Raw genomic sequence first — 19,979 nt, 5'->3', positions numbered from 1 at the left:
CTGACAGAACTTTTTCAGTAAACGTGACTGAACTACGTGGCACTGTGACTGACAGAACTTGTTCAGTAACCGTGATTGATATAAGTCGCACTGTGACTGACAGAACTTGTTCAGTAAACGTGACTGAACTACGTGGCACTGTGACTGACAGAACTTGTTCAGTAAACGTGAGTGAACTACATCGCACTGTGACTGACAGAACTTTTTCAGTAAACGTGACTGAACTACGTGGCACTGTGACTGACAGAACTTGTTCAGTAAACGTGACTGAACTACGTGGCACTGTAACTGACAGAACTTGTTCAGTAAACGTGATTGAACTACGTGGCACTGTGACTGACAGAACTTGTTCAGTAAACGTGAGTGAACTACGTGGCACTGTGACTGACAGAAGTTGTTCAGTAAACGTGAGTGAACTATGTCGCGCTTTGACTGACAGAACTTGTTCAGTAAACGTGACTTAACTACGTGGCACTGTGACTGACAGAACGTGTTCAGTAAACGTGAGTGAACTACGTGGCAATGTGACTGACAGAACTTGTCCAGTAAACATGAGTGAACTACGTGGCATTGTGACTGACAGAACTTGTCCAGTAAACGTGACTGAACTATGTGGCACTGTGACTGACAGAACGTGTTCAGTAAACATGAGTGAACTACGTGGCACTGTGACTGACAGAACTTGTTCAGTAAACGTGAGTGAACTACATCGCACTGTTACTGACAGAAATTGTTCAGTAAACGTGAGTGAACTACATAGCACTGTGACTGACAGAACTTTTTCAGTAAACGTGACTGAACTACGTGGCACTGTGACTGACAGAACTTGTTCAGTAACCGTGATTGATATAAGTCGCACTGTGACTGACAGAACTTGTTCAGTAAACGTGACTGAACTACGTGGCACTGTGACTGACAGAACTTGTTCAGTAAACGTGAGTGAACTACATCGCACTGTGACTGACAGAACTTTTTCAGTAAACGTGACTGAACTACGTGGCACTGTGACTGACAGAACTTGTTCAGTAAACGTGAGTGAACTACATTGCACTGTTACTGACAGAAATTGTTCAGTAAACGTGAGTGAACTACATCGCACTGTTACTGACAGAAATTGTTCAGTAAACGTGAGTGAACTACATAGCACTGTGACTGACAGAACTTTTTCAGTAAACGTGACTGAACTACGTGGCACTGTGACTGACAGAACTTGTTCAGTAAACGTGAGTGAACTACATTGCACTGTTACTGACAGAAATTGTTCAGTAAACGTGAGTGAACTACATCGCACTGTGACTGACAGAACTTTTTCAGTAAACGTGACTGAACTACGTGGCACTGTGACTGACAGAACTTGTTCAGTAACCGTGATTGATATAAGTCGCACTGTGACTGACAGAACTTGTTCAGTAAACGTGACTGAACTACGTGGCACTGTGACTGACAGAACTTGTTCAGTAAACGTGAGTGAACTACATCGCACTGTGACTGACAGAACTTTTTCAGTAAACGTGACTGAACTACGTGGCACTGTGACTGACAGAACTTGTTCAGTAAACGTGACTGAACTACGTGGCACTGTAACTGACAGAACTTGTTCAGTAAACGTGATTGAACTACGTGGCACTGTGACTGACAGAACTTGTTCAGTAAACGTGAGTGAACTACGTGGCACTGTGACTGACAGAAGTTGTTCAGTAAACGTGAGTGAACTATGTCGCGCTTTGACTGACAGAACTTGTTCAGTAAACGTGACTTAACTACGTGGCACTGTGACTGACAGAACGTGTTCAGTAAACGTGAGTGAACTACGTGGCAATGTGACTGACAGAACTTGTCCAGTAAACATGAGTGAACTACGTGGCATTGTGACTGACAGAACTTGTCCAGTAAACGTGACTGAACTATGTGGCACTGTGACTGACAGAACGTGTTCAGTAAACATGAGTGAACTACGTGGCACTGTGACTGACAGAACTTGTTCAGTAAACGTGAGTGAACTACATCGCACTGTTACTGACAGAAATTGTTCAGTAAACGTGAGTGAACTACATAGCACTGTGACTGACAGAACTTTTTCAGTAAACGTGACTGAACTACGTGGCACTGTGACTGACAGAACTTGTTCAGTAACCGTGATTGATATAAGTCGCACTGTGACTGACAGAACTTGTTCAGTAAACGTGACTGAACTACGTGGCACTGTGACTGACAGAACTTGTTCAGTAAACGTGAGTGAACTACATCGCACTGTGACTGACAGAACTTTTTCAGTAAACGTGACTGAACTACGTGGCACTGTGACTGACAGAACTTGTTCAGTAAACGTGAGTGAACTACATTGCACTGTTACTGACAGAAATTGTTCAGTAAACGTGAGTGAACTACATCGCACTGTTACTGACAGAAATTGTTCAGTAAACGTGAGTGAACTACATAGCACTGTGACTGACAGAACTTTTTCAGTAAACGTGACTGAACTACGTGGCACTGTGACTGACAGAACTTGTTCAGTAAACGTGAGTGAACTACATTGCACTGTTACTGACAGAAATTGTTCAGTAAACGTGAGTGAACTACATCGCACTGTGACTGACAGAACTTTTTCAGTAAACGTGACTGAACTACGTGGCACTGTGACTGACAGAACTTGTTCAGTAACCGTGATTGATATAAGTCGCACTGTGACTGACAGAACTTGTTCAGTAAACGTGACTGAACTACGTGGCACTGTGACTGACAGAACTTGTTCAGTAAACGTGAGTGAACTACATCGCACTGTGACTGACAGAACTTTTTCAGTAAACGTGACTGAACTACGTGGCACTGTGACTGACAGAACTTGTTCAGTAAACGTGACTGAACTACGTGGCACTGTAACTGACAGAACTTGTTCAGTAAACGTGATTGAACTACGTGGCACTGTGACTGACAGAACTTGTTCAGTAAACGTGAGTGAACTACGTGGCACTGTGACTGACAGAAGTTGTTCAGTAAACGTGAGTGAACTATGTCGCGCTTTGACTGACAGAACTTGTTCAGTAAACGTGACTTAACTACGTGGCACTGTGACTGACAGAACGTGTTCAGTAAACGTGAGTGAACTACGTGGCAATGTGACTGACAGAACTTGTCCAGTAAACATGAGTGAACTACGTGGCATTGTGACTGACAGAACTTGTCCAGTAAACGTGACTGAACTATGTGGCACTGTGACTGACAGAACGTGTTCAGTAAACATGAGTGAACTACGTGGCACTGTGACTGACAGAACTTGTTCAGTAAACGTGAGTGAACTACATCGCACTGTTACTGACAGAAATTGTTCAGTAAACGTGAGTGAACTACATCGCACTGTGACTGACAGAACTTTTTCAGTAAACGTGACTGAACTACGTGGCACTGTGACTGACAGAACTTGTTCAGTAAACGTGATTGAAATAAGTCGCACTGTGACTGACAGAACTTGTTCAGTAAACGTGACTGAACTACGTGGCACTGTGACTGACAGAACTTGTTCAGTAAACGTGAGTGAACTACATCGCACTGTTACTGACAGAAATTGTTCAGTAAACGTGAGTGAACTACATCGCACTGTGACTGACAGAACTTTTTCAGTAAACGTGACTGAACTACGTGGCACTGTGACTGACAGAACTTGTTCAGTAACCGTGATTGAAATAAGTCGCACTGTGACTGACAGAACTTGTTCAGTAAACGTGACTGAACTACGTGGCACTGTGACTGACAGAACTTGTTCAGTAAACGTGAGTGAACTACATCGCACTGTTACTGACAGAAATTGTTCAGTAAACGTGAGTGAACTACATCGCACTGTGACTGACAAAACTTTTTCAGTAAACGTGACTGAACTACGTGGCACTGTGACTGACAGAACTTGTTCAGTAAACGTGACTGAACTACGTGGCACTGTGACTGACAGAACTTGTTCAGTAAACGTGACTGAACTACGTGGCACTGTGACTGACAGAACTTGTTCAGTAAACGTGAGTGAACTACGTGGCACTGTGACTGACAGAACGTGTTCAGTAAACGTGACTGAACTATGTGGCACTGTGACTGACAGAACTTGTCCAGTAAATATGACTGAACTACGTGGCACTGTGACTGACAGAACTTATTCAGCAAACGTGAGTGAACTACGTGGCACTGTGACTGACAGAACTTGTTCAGTAATCGTGAATGAACTACATCACACTGTGACTGACAGAACTTGTTAAATTGGGGGTTATTCATTGAGAGAGCGCGCGGTGGATGCCGGGTGTGACGCGATGGGGGATAACCCCGCCCACAACCCGTCACCCACCATGGAACGCGGAACAGGAGACCACTGGCTGTAGCCACAAATAGTCGTGACGTAAGTGGAAGCAAGAGCCAGCTGCAGCCGGGGGTCACGTGCTGCCTGTGCGCGGTCAGCGATAGCGCCGCCCACAGGCAGTATTGGCAACATGAGGTATTTACAAAATTCATTAGGGGCCCCGGGGGGATTCATTGGGGGGTTAATTTAAAGTAGTCGCGCCAATATCGCTGATTGGTTGCGGCCGACCAGGCGTGACCAATCAGGGAAGCGTGGTTCAAATCCCGCGCCAATTCGCGGCCGGACTGCACCAGTCGCTGATTGGTCGCGGGCGGCTGGCACGACCAATCAGCGACGCGGGATTTCCGTTACAGACAAACAGACAGAATTAGACGATTATATACACTGTGTGCCGAATTATTAGGCAAATGAGTATTTTGATCACATGATACTTTTTATACATGTTGTCCTACTCCAAGCTGCATAGGCTTGAGAGCCAACTACCAATTAAGTAAATCTGGTGATGTGCATCTATGTAATGAGGAGGGGTGTTGACTAATGACATCAACACCCTATATAAGGTGTGCTTAATTATTAGGCAACTTCCTTTCCTTTGGCAAAATGGGTCAGAAGAGAGAATTGACGGGCTCTGAAAAGTCCAAAATTGTGAGATGTCTTGCAGAGGGATGCAGCAGTCTTGAAATTTCCAAACTTTTGAAGCTTGATCACCGAACAATCAAGCGTTTCATGGCAAATAGCCAACAGGGTCACAAGAAGCATGTTGGCCAAAAAAGGCGCAAAATAACTGCCCATGAATTGAGGAAAATCAAGCGTGAAGCTGCCAAGATGCCATTCGCCACCAGTTTTGCTATATTTCAGAGCTGCAACCTTACTGGAGTATCAAAAAGCACAAGGTGTGCGATACTCAGGGACATGGCCAAGGTAAGGAAGGCTGAAAAACAGCTACCATTGAACAAGAAACATAAGATAAAACGTCAAGAATGGGCCAAGAAATATCTTAAGACTGATTTTTCAAAGGTTTTATGGACTGATGAAATGAGTCATATTATTTTTCTTTCTTTTAAAATGTTTATTTCTTTCATTCTTTGGAGCTAGGGTTAGGCTTAGCGTTAGGGTTGGGCTTAGGGTTAGGGTTGGGCTTTGTGTTAGGATTGGGTTTAGGGTTAGCGTTGGACTTTGGGTTAGGGTTGAGCTTAGGGTTGAGGTTGGGCTTAGGGTTGGGGCTGAGCTTAGGCTATGTGCCCACGTTGCGGAAAGGAAGCAGAAAATTTCTGCTTCTGTTCTGCATGTCCTTTCCCAGGAAAACGCATGCGGAATTTCGCAAACGTTTATCGCACGTTTTTCACGCGTTTTCGACATGCGGAATTGCCTTGCGTTTTTTATTGCATTGGAAAGGCACTTCCGCATGCGGAAACGCAAAATTAATTGACATGCTGCGGATTTTTGTGCGCATCAAAAACGCTGCGGAAAGATCCGCAGCATGGGCATAGAACTTGCGGATTATCATTGGGGACCATGGGGGGTGGATTACCAAGCGTTTTACAAGCGTTTCCGCTGCGGAAATTCCACATCAAATACGTTTGTAAAACTCTACGTGGGCACATACCCTTAGGGTTGGTGTTGGGCTTAGGGTTGGGGCTGGGCTTAGGGTTGGGGCTAGGCTTAGGGTTAGGGGTGGAGTTAGGTTTTTTTCAAAAGTTAAAAAAAAAACAATATTACGACTAGTGTTGAGCGCAAAAAAAGCCCAGGAGGAGCTGAATCGTCTAATGACTTGTATACTGAGACAACAATAAAAGGCTAATTATTTCACATGTAGGTGCCGGGATCTTACTTGGTTTTGAACTGAATAATCAGTAACCTGCACAAGAAACAGATTAGGCTGGTAGGGGGGCGGAAAACAAGAAGACCCTGCCCCCACATCTCGCCCCCAAAGCACACAAGACATAATTTTCTGAAAGGTGAGTATTAAACAACCACTGAGCGGATCCCTTCACATCAGGTATGATATTAATCAGCATCACAGTGCCATTATATCCATGCATTTAGTTTATAGGGCTAAGTCCTGCAGACAGGTTTCTTTTAAGGGCATAAAAATGTAAAGTTTGAAAATTGCGAAATTTTAAATTTTTTTGTCAAACTTTCGATATTTTCATAAATATATGTAAATCATATCTACTAAAATTTACCACAACCATTAAGTACAATATGTCACGTAAAAACAATCTCAGAATCAATGGGATCCATTGAAGCTTTCCAGAGTTATTACCACATAAACTGGTCAGAATTCAAAAATTTGGCCTGGTCATTAACCCCTTTCTGACATAGTATGTTATAATACGTCCTTGTGCCCTGGGCCTTATGGACCAGGTACATATTATGATGTCATGGCGATCACGCCGAGCCTGTGCGGGTGCGATCGCCGCCGGGTGTCAGCTGATTCTGACAGCTGGCACCCGGCACTCAGTGCCAGGAGCAGTGCCCGCACCGCTCACGGCACTTTAACCACTCAAAATACTGCTATCACAGCAATTGCAGCATTTTGTGAGCGAGCAGAGGGACAAAAGCCCCTCTGCTCTTGGATCGGAGACCGACGTCATTGCGGGGTCCCGATCATTGCCATGGTGATCCGATGTCGTCATCCGGGTCACCAGGCATCAGCAAGTTAGTTTGAACATGCGCAGTACATAAGGTGTAGCAGTGATCCTGCACAGGTATACCTTATAACTGCTATCAGACTGCAGAAAGTGAAAGTCTCTTAGTGGGAGTAAGTAAAAAAATGAAAAAAAAAAGTAAAAAGAAAGCTTTAATATATATATATATATATATATATATATATATATATATATATATACAAACAGTACAGACCAAAAGTTTGGACACACCTTCTCATTTAAAGATTTTTCTGTATTTTCATGACTATGAAAATTGGACATTCACACTGAAGGCATCAAAACTATGAATTAACACATGTGGAATTATATACTTAACAAAAAAGTGTGAAACAACTGAAATAGTGTCTTATATTCTAGGTTCTTCAAACTAGCCACCTTTTTCTTTGATGACTGCTTTGCACACTCTTGGTATTCTCTTGATGAGCTTCAAGAGGTAGTCACCGGAAATGGTTTTCACTTCACAGGTGTGCCCTGTAAGGTTTAATAAGTGGGATTTCTTGCCTTATAAATGGGGTTGGGACCATCAGTTGTGTTGTGCAGAAGTCTGGTGGATACACAGCTGATAGTCCTACTGAATAGACTGTTAGAATTTGTATTATGGCAAGGAAAAAGCAGCTAAGTAAAGAAAAATGAGTGCCCATCATTACTTTAAGAAATGAAGGTCAGTCAGTGCGCAAAATTGGGAAAACTTTGAAAGTGTCCCTGACTAGCCCAGGGGATGGGGATGACTCGGTACCCTGGCCTTTAGCCTTAGGGATGTCGCGGTGGTCGCTCCCGGGCCCGTACCCTGGGGTCTCTCTTTAAAAAGGGGTGGATAATTGTTAATTTTATAAAAGTTCGTGATGCCACCTGTGGCTTCTTGTGAGGATCACCAGCGCTGCGCAGTCCACTGAGGCCGATGATAAGGCAGCTCGATGGTATAGCTCCCCACAGGTGGAGTTAGGCCTCAGGGCAGTGTACGGAAATGGGAATGCAGGACAGGCGAGACCCAGCCGGGTAAGAGCAAGAACAGGGACAGACACGATAGTCACTTCAGTACCTTTTACTGATGGAAATTCAGGCACGTCCCGGAGCACTGTAGGGTGAAGGGTGCATGTCAGGATCCTCCCCAATGAGCGGGTTTAGGGCCTCCTGTTACTTGCCTCTGTGTAGTAAGTTTCTGACCTGCCTGGAGCTAGGCTTAACTTTGTCTCTGTCCTGCGCTGGCTGACCTTGTGGTAGGGCCTTTTCTTGGAGTACACGCTCCTCAGCTTGCGGGGCCTATGTGTCTCCCGGCTCTGTTACGTATCAGCACTTTAGCGATCCTGGGACTTGTAGTTCTCCAGGGATTCCGGTTCTACCTTACTGGGTCATAGAGATGCCAGTAAGCTTCGGACCTGGTGTCCGGTAAATTCTTCGGGGTGAGCAAGTTAAGCTCCTCTGCCCCCCATGTACTAACTCTCCACTCGCCTTCGGCCTACTCGGGCCCTCACTAGGCTATACACACTAACGGCAGCTTGCCACGCTTCACCGATCTTATGGCGCCGGCACACCTAAAGCTCAATACTCTGAGCTACACTGAGTCTTGGTCTGGATAAGCTCCACTGCAGGATAGCAATTGCAGGAGCTGGAACAGGCTTTTGTCCTCTGAGATAACTCTTCTCAGGCTGTACTGGACTCACTGCTAAACCAGACTGAACTAGACTCTTGACTAGACTAACTGCTGCCTGGCTCCACCTTCCCTATTTATCTATCTATCCCTAACGGGCTCCCTCTGGTGGTCTGAGGTGGAAGGTGAAGATGTGTGAATGGTTATGGGGGCCTCTTGTGGAGGAATCCATCAATGCACTCTTCCGGGATCTGTGATACCAAGCACAGCTGGGCGTCACATTCCCCCCTAGTTAAGCTCAGCACTCCCGGGCTGAAGTACATTTTTATAAAACAATAACAATAGGAAACATGAACAATGCAGTAACAATAAGAACAATCTTCCCTTTATGGGAGACACCAAGCTTAAACGTTACATAACAATAACAAATACGAAGCATCCTCAGAACTCAAGTCTCCTATGGTGAGGTTCCCAAGAAGGATGTCCATCTCACAGGGTAGAGTACTTGGTGGTTTGAGGGACCTGTCCCAAACCTTCAACGTAGGCCCTGGGGTGGCTGCAGGGCATGAAGATCCTGAGTTGGACCTCCATTAGAGCCACTCCAGACAGGTTTTCCTTCTGAAGTCACCTAAAAGGGGCACTCCAGAGTGTGCAATTATATACAAAAGCAGTTTTTGGCTGCACATAGTCCTCAGCCACGCAGTTCTTAGGTATGCAATTAAGGAATTAATGAGGTAAAACACAAAATACTATACATATGCATGAAAATACACAATAATACAGTACATTTCAATTTAATACACAAGGGTAACTATCTACATTTTCAGAAATTTGACCATCTACTGAGTGTACTTAGCAGGGGGTTTACCTCTCGTGGTACGTGTTGATTTGCGTAGTGCGGTGGTCTGTGGGGTATTAAAGTCTGCATTCTCAGTTACTCTACCAGTTCTACTTGTGACTAAGTTGTAAAACTGCCTTAACCTCTCTCTTGGACTGGCAAGTTCACCATTGGCTGGGCCCTCTTGCTCTGCTCCTACCGGAGATCCTTCATCCGGGGATACTTCTTGAGCTGGCTCTTCTGCAGCACTTACAGGTTCAACTTGCTGTGGAGGGTTTTCTGGCTGTTCGCAGAATTGGAGTACTGGGATGATTACTGCACCTCCTATTTGAGGCCAATCAGCTGGGAAGTCTCCTAGGTCAGTGTGTATCACCGCTTCTTCAGGTTCTTCCGGAATTGTGAGAGGCTCTTCTTCTTGGGGTTTTAATAGGTCTGGACACAACTTTAGGTGGTCCCTGGACACTGTTGTAGACGTCCTTCCTCCATCTCGACTGATTATGCATGTCTTCTTGTTATCAAATCTTGACGGTAACGCAGTGTAGGGTTCTTTTTCCCACTGGTCATCAAGTTTGTGGTTACGTCTTTTCCTTTTCAATACTGTTTCACCAGGTGCGAAGGGTTCTGCGGGTGTGTTTTTGTCGTATTGAGTCTCCTGCTTTTCTCTCACCCGAGTGAGACTGTCCTCAACACAGGCTTGTACTCTCCTGTACTGCTCTTGTCTGGTCGTGTCCCAGTCCTCAGTGGTCATATCAGCTTCAGGCTCAACAACACCAAGCTCCAGATCCATGGGCAGCTTTCCTGGCCTTGCCCGCATGAGATATGCCGGCGTGCAATTGGTGGAACTTACTGGTATATGATTATACAGATCCACTAAGTCAGGTAGTAGGTCTGGCCACTGGTTTCTCTCCTCAAGTGGTATGATCTTTAGCAGGTCGATGATGATGTTGTTCATCTTTCCGCAGAGACCGTTGGTTTGTGGGTGATACGGTGTAGTTCTTATCTTTTTACACCCGTATAGATGGCAGAACTCCTTGAACAACTCAGCCTCAAAGGCCGGGCCTTGGTCCGTCAGCACCTGCTCAGGGTAACCATTAGGTCTACAGAAGTACGCTTGGAACGTCTTTGCTGGTGTTTCTGCCGTCAGGTCTTTGACGGGGGCGACCACCAGAAAACGTGAGTAGTGATCCACCATGGTCAGAGCATAGGAGTACCCTGACCTGCTGGGGGACAGCTTGACATGGTCCAGGGCCACGATCTCCAGGGGTCGAGTCGCCTTGATGGGTTGCAGGGGTGCCTTCTGGCTGCTGAAGTCTTTTCTTCTTAGGCCACAGGGTCCGCAGTCTAGGCACCACCTCTCAATGGAGCTGCGCATTCCTACCCAGTAGAATCGACACTTCAGCAGGGTCTCTAGCTTTTTCCAGCCAAAGTGCCTCGCCTGATCGTGGTAAGCTTCTAATACCATCTGGATGTCTGTCTTCGGGACCACTATCTGCCATACCATCTCATGGGTTTTTGGGTTAACGTACCTCCGGCACAACTTCTCACGGTAGATAAACAGCCGGCTTCTCTCGTTCCACAGCTGCTTTGCTGGCAGAGACGCTTCTTTCTCCAGGGAGGCACCCTCTTGGGTTATCAGCTCCTTGATACGGCTGACAACTGGGTCACTGTCCTGGGTCTCTTTCCAGCTGTGGTGAGGCAGGGGGTTTAACGTCTTTCCACGCTGCTTCCTGGAGGCTCGTTGCTCGTGGATCATCCCACTCCGGTGAAAGGCAGGTAGCTCTATCTCTTCCAGGTCATCCACTTCTTCTTCTGTGACTGACTGGTGAGGCATCCTAGACAGGGCATCGGCGTTGGCGTTCTTGCGGCCCGCCCGGTATTTAATTGTAAATTGTTAATTTGACAGCCGAGCCATCCATCGTTGTTCCAGTGCCCCCAACTTAGCTGTTTCAAGATGGGTCAAGGGGTTGTTATCAGTAAAGGCAGTGAACTTGCTGGAGGCCAGGTAGTGCTTAAACCTTTCAGTGATGGCCCAGACCAAGGCCAGGAACTCCAACTTGAAGCTGCTATAGTTCTCTGGATTCCTCTCAGTCAGGCGGAGCTTCCTGCTTGCGTATGCGATCACTTTCTCTTGGCCATTCTGCTTCTGACATAGGACAGCACCCAGCCCTTCATTGCTGGCATCAGTATACAGCAGGAACGGTTGGCTGTAGTCAGGGTAGGCTAGGATCTCATCACCTGTCAGGATCTCCTTCATCTCCTGAAATGACTCAGCTTGCTCCTTACCCCAGAGGAATGGGGGGCTTCTGCCTTTGGGGGACTGCCCTACCAGGAGGTCTTGCAGAGGAGCTGCTTTCTTAGTGTAGTCTTTTACAAATCTCCGGTAGTATCCTACTAGTCCCAGGAACTGACGCACCTCCTTGAGGTTCTTCGGCTCCGGCCACTTCTGGATGGCAGTGACTTTCTCTGGGTCTGGTGCTACCCCCTCCGGACTGACAATGTGCCCCAGGTACTGTACCTTTCTCTTGAGCATGTGGCACTTTGAGGGCTTCAACTTCATCCCGTACCGGGACAGTGACTCAAATACCTATGCCAGGTGTTTCAAGTGGTCCTCGTACGTTCTGGAGTACACTATGACATCATCCAGGTAAAGTAACACAGTCTCGAAGTTGCGGTGTCCCAGGCAGCACTCCATCAATCTCTGGAACGTTCCGGGGGCATTGCAGAGTCCAAACGGCATACTGTTGAACTCGCAGAGTCCCATCGGGGTGGTGAAGGCCGTCTTCTCCCGATCCTCCTTAGCCACAGCTACTTGCCAGTACCCACTAGTGAGGTCAAGGGTGGAAAAGTAATTTGCAGACTTTAAGTCAGCTAGGGACTCCTCTATGCGTGGTAAAGGGTATGCATCCTTATGTGTAATGCAATTTACTTGACGGTAATCTACACACATTCTCATGCTCCCATCCTTTTTCCTAACTAGCACTAGGGGAGCTGCCCAGGGACTACAACTATCCCTTATTACTCCCGCCTTTCTCATGTCCTGCAGCATTTCCTTAGCCTTCTGGTAGTGAGCTGGTGGTATAGGCCTGTAACGTTCTTTGATTGGGGAATGGTCGCCTGTGGGGATATGGTGTTGAACCCCCTTAATCCTCCCGAAGTCAAGTGGATGTTTACTGAACACCTGCGAGTATTCTTGTACCACCCGGTGTACACCCTGTTTTTGATGGGCAGGAGTGGTGTCTGTCCCAACATGGAGCTGTTGACACCAATCCTCCACCTGGGTTGCAGGGTCATTATTCTCCACTTCATCTGGTGAGGTTAAGGACTCCGCCTTGTGAATGCAGTTGTTATTTACAGCATGTAATTTGGCAACAGTGGCATAACGTGGCAGTCTGACCTCATCTTCCCCTAAATTGAGAAGACGGACGGGCACCTTCCCATTGCGTACATCTACCACTCCCCTGGCGGTTAAGAGCGTGGGTCTGTGCTCGGAGCAAAGGGGTTCTACTACCGCCTGATAGCTCTGCCCTCTAAGACCTATGGCAGCTCTACACCATATGAGCATTTCACTCATTGGGGGGATGACAATGGGTATGGGGTCTGTTACTCCTACGTTACCGATTTCACCGTCTGTTAACCTTACTTGCTGTTGATGCATCAGGACTCGGATCTCCCTCTGCAGTGCCCTCCTCTGTCTCGGCCTGGCAGTGTTGGCGATCTGTTGGAGCAAGAACACAACTTCTCCCAAACAGTTACCAACAATGTTAGTGCCTAGTACCATATACGGGTTGGTGTCATCAGGATTGGTCTCTACGACAATTAGCCCCTGGTCCTTCAGCTCCACTCTCCCCACCTTTACAGTCACATTCTTAACCCCGAGTAGGTTAAGGGGGAGTCCGTTTGAGGCATAAACAGAAAGATTTGGAGCTGGCGGGCGTAGGTCGTCCATGGACCAGAACCTCTTGTAGAGGACGTCAGGCATGATGTTTACCTGAGATCCTGTGTCCAGCAGGGCGTGCGTCGGGATCACATCCAGTACAATGGACAGGAAAGGTCTTCCTCCGACGAGCCTGTTGTACCAGTCTGATGGGCCTGGTGAGTTTACTCCTGGGTGTCGGCCCTCGGACCCAGGGTTTTCTCGTTTAAAGGACAATTCTGGGCGATGTGTCCGGTCTTGCGGCAGCGGTAGCAGGCAGGGTCCTTCTGTGGACGGCGCTGGTCACTGGTCCTCGAAGAGGGCGATGTTAGCCTCCTCCTCCTTCGCATCCAGGGGACATCCTCAGGGCTATCGGCTAACAGGATTTTCCCTTCTTCCACGGGCTCCGTCTGCAGCTGCAGAGCACTCAGCACAGTGGTCAGGGTTTTACTCAACTGGCGCACCTCAGAGAGCAGACTGTCCAGCTCTCTAGGGGACGTTGCTGGAACCTTAGCTTCAGCAGCCACTGGGGAGAAGGTGGGTGTAGCAGGCACTGGGGTAGCCCCACCCTGGTAACATTGGATGGCATTTACTTCCAGGGGCTGCAGTCCTTTTATAGCCATGTCCTTAAGATTGTCAAAGGTGGCATCTGGATGATCCAGGGACCACCAACGCACAGTCCTGCTCTCCTCCGGAGACCTCAGTCCCCGGACAAACTGGTCCTTTAGCATTTTGTTCTCATTTTCTATGCTGGTTGGACTGACCAGTTTAAGAGCCCGCAGGGCCCCCTGCAGACGCCAGGCGTAGTCCCGAACATTGTCCTCCGGCTGTTGGGAACAGCTGTGGAACCTCATCCGGTGGTCCGCCTCAGTAAGATCCTCAAAGACAGTCTGTAATTTTTGGAATATTGTGGACACTAACTCCTGGTCTGCGGCTGACCATGTTTCCACTTCCCATTCCGCAGCACCGGTCAGTTGTCCTAATACGACAGCGGCTCTTTGCTTGCCTGTCAAAGAGTACATATCCAAGATACCACATATCTTCCGCTTGAATCCAGACAGGGTATCTGGATTGCCGTTGTACTGGGGGAGCCACTTTGCTCCAGGAATGTATGGCAGAGTCATGGGAATGACAGGGTTTACAGGCGCTGCTGGTAGAGCGGCTGCTTCGGCCTGCTCATCATCGGGCGGGGGTTGAACCTCAGGGACGTTGGCCGGTATCCCGGCGTTGTGCTGCTCGTTGGACATTCTGGTGCCCCCCTAGCTAACCGTGGCCTACCTTATAGTTTTTTCTTCCGGTAGGCCGCAGCTCCGCAGGTGACGGTTGTCTTCAGGACCTCTTGCGTCCTACGTCAGAGCGTTCAGCGACGCTCCTTAGAGGAACTGGCGCTTCCTGGTTTGACGACGAAGCGTGGGGCGTGTCCGGGGCTTCGCGCTCTTTTACAGGTACGCCCCTTAGTTTCCCGCGGTTACGCCCTTCTTCTCGCTCGGCGGCCCAACAATGGCGGCAATCTTCACCACAATTTAACGAACACAGTTTAGAATAAAGGCGCACAGTACCCGGTGCCAATGGGTAAAACACTACGGCGTTGCAGTGGGCACGCTATCCTGTTCGTGACGCCAGTAAGAAGCTGACTAGCCCAGGGGATGGGGATGACTCGCTACCCGGGCCTTTAGCCTTAGGGATGTCGCGGTGGTCGGCTCTCGGGCCCATACCCTGGGGTCTCTCTTTAAAAAGGGGTGGATAATTGTTAATTTTATAAAAGTTCGTGATGCCACCTGTGGCTTCTGGTGAGGATCACCAGCGCTGCGCAGTCCACTGAGGCCGATGATAAGGCAGCTCGATGGTATAGCTCCCCACAGGTGGAGCTAGGCCTCAGGGCAGTGTACGGAAAGGGGAATGCAGGACAGGCAAGACCCAGTCGGGTTAGAGCAAGAACAGGGATAGACACGATAGTCACTTCAGTACCTTTTACTGATGGAAATTCAGGCACGTCCCGGAGCACTTTAGGGTGAAGGGTGCATGTCAGGATCCTCCCCAATGAGCAGGTTTAGGGCCTCCTGTTACTTGCCTCTGCATAGTAAGTTTCTGACCTGCCTGGAGCTAGGCCTAACTTTGTCTCTGTCCTGCGCTGGCTGACCTTGTGGTAGGGCCTTTTCTTGGAGTACACGCTCCTCAGCTTGCGGGGCCTATGTGTCTCCCGGTTCTGTTATGTATCAGCACTTTAGCGATCCTGGGACTTGTTGTTCTCCAGGGATTCCGGTTCTACCTTAGTGGGTCATAGAGATCCCGGTAAGCTTCGGACCCGGTGTCCGGTAAATTCTTCGGGGTGAGCAAGTTAAGCTCCTCTGCCCCCTATGTACTAACTCTCCACTCGCCTTCGGCCTACTCAGGCCCTCACTAGGCTATACACACTAACGGCAGCTTGCCGCGCTTCACCGATCTTATGGCGCCGGCACACCTAATGCTCACTACTCTGAGCTACACTGAGTCTTGGTCTGGATAAGCTCCACTGCAGGATAGCAATTGCAGGAGCTGGAACAGGCTTTTGTCCTCTGAGGTAACTCTTCTCAGGCTGTACTGGACTCACTGCTAAACCAGGCTGAACTAGACTCTTGACTAGACTAACTGCTGCCTGGCTCCACCTTCCCTATTTATCTATCCCTAACGGGCTCCCTCTGGTGGTCTGAGGTGGAAGGTGAAGAAGTGTGAATGGTTATGGGGGCCTCTTGTGGAGTAATCCATCAATGCACTCTTCTGGGGTCTGTGATACCAAGCGCAGCTGGGCGTCACACCCCCAAGTGCAGTTGCTAAAACCATCAAGCGCTACAAAGAAACTTGCTCACATGATGACCGCCCCAGGAAAGGAAGACCAAGAGTCACCTCTGCTTCTGAGGATGTTTATCCGAGTCATCAGCCTCAGAAATCGCAGGTTAACAGCAGCTCAGATTAGAGACCAGGTCAATGCCACACAGAGTTCTAGCAGCAGACACATCTCTACAACATCTGTTAAGAGGAGACTTTGTGCAGCAGGCCTTCATGGTAAAATAGCTGCTATGAAACCACTGCTAAGGACAGGCAACAAGCAGAAGAGACTTGTTTGGGCCAAAGAACACAAGGAATGGACATTAGACCAGTGGAAATCTGTGCTTTGGTCTGATGAGTCCAAATTTGAGATCTTTGGTTCCAACCACCGTGTCTTTGTGCAATGCAGAAAAGGTGAACGGATGAACTCTACATGCCTGGTTCCCACCGTGAAGCATGGAGAAGGAGGTGTGATGGTGTGGGGGTGCTTTGCTGGTGACACTGTTGGGGATTTATTCAAAATTGAAGGCATACTGAACCAGCATGTCTTCCACAGCATCTTGCAGCGGCATGCTATTCCATCTGGTTTGCGTTTAGTTGGACCATCATTTATTTTTCAACAGAACAATGACCCCAAACACACCTCCAGGCTGTGTAAGGGCTATTTGACCAAGAAGGAGAGTGATGGGGTGCTACGCCAGATGACCTGGCCTCCAGAGTCACCAGACCTGAACCCAATCGAAATGGTTTGGGGTGAGCTGGACCGCAGAGTGAAGGCAAAAGGGCCAACAAGTGGTAAGCATCTCTGGGAACTCCTTCAAGATTGTTGGAAGACCATTTCCAGTGACTACCTCTTGAAGCTCATCAAGAGAATGCCAAGAGTGTGCAAAGCAGTCATCAAAGCAAAAGGTGGCTACTTTGAAGAACCTAGAATATAAGACATATTTTCAGTTGTTTCACACTTTTTTGTTAAGTATATAATTCCACATGTGTTAATTCATAGTTTTGATGCCTTCAGTGTGAATGTACAATTTTCATAGTCATGAAAATACAGAAAAATCTTTAAATGAGAAGGTGTGTCCAAACTTTTGGTGTGTACTATATATATATATATTGTACCCACAAATAGAATTTTTTTTCATAATAATATTTAACAATAAAAAGTACACATATTTGGTATCGCCGGGTCTGGAATGACTTGACCTATAAAATGTTCTACTAGTTAACACCTTTAGCGAATACGGTAAAAAAAAAAAAAAAAAAAAAAAAAAGCAAAGAACTATGCTTTATCAACATACCACTGAACAAAAAAGTGGAATAAAACGCAATAAAAAAGACAAATGTAAATAAAAATGGTACCGCTGAAAATATCATCTTGTCCCACAAAAAAAAGCCACCATACAGCTCCATCAGGTGAAAAATAAAAAAGTTATAGCTCTCTGAATAAAGCGATGCAAGAAATGTTTTTTTCTATAAAATAGTTCTTATTGTGTAAAAGAGCCAAAACATAAAAAAATATAAATGCAGTATCGCTGTAAATGTACTGACCAGAAGAATAAAGCTGCCTTATCAATTTTACCACATGCGGAACGGCATAAAAAAAATAAATAAATAAACAACGCCTGAATTGTTGGCTTTTGCTTATTCTGCCTCCCAAAAATCTGAATAGAAAGTGCTAAAAAAGTCACGTGCCCGAAAATGGTGCAAATGAAAACGTTAACTTGTTCCGCAAAAAACAAGCCCTTACATGACTCTGTAGGCCAAACATGGAAAAATTATAGCTCTCAAAATATGGCAATGCAAAAACTAGTCTTTGCAAAAAAAAATACGTTTTTTAGTGTGTGACAGCTGCCAAACATAAAAACCCAATATAAATCTGGTATTGCTGTAATCGCACCAACCCACAGAATAAATTCGTTGAAACACTTATACTGCACGAGGAATGGCGTGAAAAATAAATAAAACCAATTATTCACCTGCTGCTGATTTGTTCATTCTGCCTCCCAAAGATCGCAGTAAGGCTCACATTTATCCTGCGCTCTACGCTGAGCGCTTACATCGGGATTTCCATGTAAATCTCTGAAATACATGATTCAGAGGGAACCCCCAGCGGGAGATTCCCTGTAATGAGGCAGATGGAGGCACCGTGGTCGCCGTCTGGCCTGTGATCCCACGGTGCCCATCTTTTTATTAGGCGTGCATAAAAGTGCCGTCGGCCACAGTTTTGTGAACCTCTGAAAAGAAGGACATCGTTAAACAGAGGCCAGACGGAGTCCAGAATAAGACCGGTTTCACATGTCCTGATATTTCTGGTACGAGAAAAACAGTACTGGAGATATCCATGTCCATGTGTCTGTGTGCACCTGTGTGGCAACCGCGTGCCGCCCGTGTGCCGCATCAGGAACACACGTACCGGCGCCTGGGAATCAGTGGTACAGTTAGTGCTGTTCCCAAGTGCTGGGTGCTGAACGCTGCCCTCATTATTGTCCCCTGCTGGCATTGCGATCAGCGCAAGCACGGGACAATGTTGAGAGTAGTATTTTGCTCCCGCTATGTCCTGGTGTAAAAATAAGAATACAATATAAAAAATGCTTATACTCACCTGCCCGAAGATGTCCCCCACAGTAACCCATCTGACTGCTCACACCAAGGAGCCGCAGTGCAAGCAGGGGACAATGATGAGGGCAGCGTTCAGAAACCGGCGCTTGGGAACAGCGCTAACTGTACCGCTGATTCCCAGGTGCCCTTGTAGCGCCCCGAGGGTTCGGCCGCTACAGGGGTATTGCACCTCAGACCAGAGGTGTGATATTCCACTCCCAGGTAAGGATGGAGTATGAACCAGGGCTCAGTTAGCTGCATACAGCACACACACCCATTTCCGAGGGACAGCTCTACGGTGCTCCCACTAGACAGAAGTGCAGGCACGACCGACTATATCCCTGCCTGGAGTGGGGAGGGGGGTGGAACACCCAGTGCTGTAGGGGCAGATAGGGGTTGGTTCCTGAGCGTAGGCAGGAGCCCATTGGTTGCTGGTCACCTGGGCTCATGGTCAGAGGGAGGTATAAAAGGTGGGCACCATCTTAGCTCTAGGAGAAGTTCGGTTCTGTCCAGAGAGGAGAAGAGCTCTGTAGGAGCTCTACTCCAGGAGGGCCTAGTGAGAGGCCGAGGAGGAGGTGAAGGGGAGCTGAGATTCTGGCTCATCTCAGCTCCAAGAGAACGGAACAGAAAGGAACAGGAAGGAACGGAAAGGGAGAAGAAGAGACAGAGAAACAGAAGGGCTGAGGAACAAGAAGGTGGAAGGGACCCTAAGAACCCACAAGAATCCAGGGTGAAGGGTCAGGCAGATTAAGGGTACCGGAACCCAAGTTGGTGGAGGAGAAACTACCCTCAGCCAAAGACCGGTCGTCGTGATCATCTATTGGTGCGACACCTCATCAAACCTGCTAGGAAGGCACCATATAAGACAGCGGAGGACGGGGCCCACGTTTAACCGCACAAGTCCGCGGCAGCTGGACAAAAGTGGGTCACTGGTGAGGCAGGCCAGAGAAAGGATTAAAGGGGGTCCTTTGCCATGCTCCTGAACTGCCTGGGAGTTGACCGAGCCCCACACCTGGAGGATGCAGCACGGCTCGGGCGGTCACTGCCTGTACAGAAGTGACCTGGAGTACCTGAACTGTGAGTAAAAGACATTGGACTGCAGTACGTTGTCTGTGTGCTCTTTCGCTCCTCCAGCACTACCGGTACTGGGACTCTCACCACCATCACTCCCACCATTTACTACACTGCCCTGGGGCCGCACTCTTCCCGTGGGGAGTCACACCATC

The sequence above is a fragment of the Phyllobates terribilis genome, unplaced genomic scaffold (assembly GCF_046119375.1).
Source record: "Phyllobates terribilis strain yellow unplaced genomic scaffold, ASM4611937v1 Scaffold_1__5_contigs__length_1240528914, whole genome shotgun sequence".
Classification (NCBI taxonomy): domain Eukaryota; kingdom Metazoa; phylum Chordata; class Amphibia; order Anura; family Dendrobatidae; genus Phyllobates; species Phyllobates terribilis.
This window is presented reverse-complemented; position numbering follows the sequence as displayed.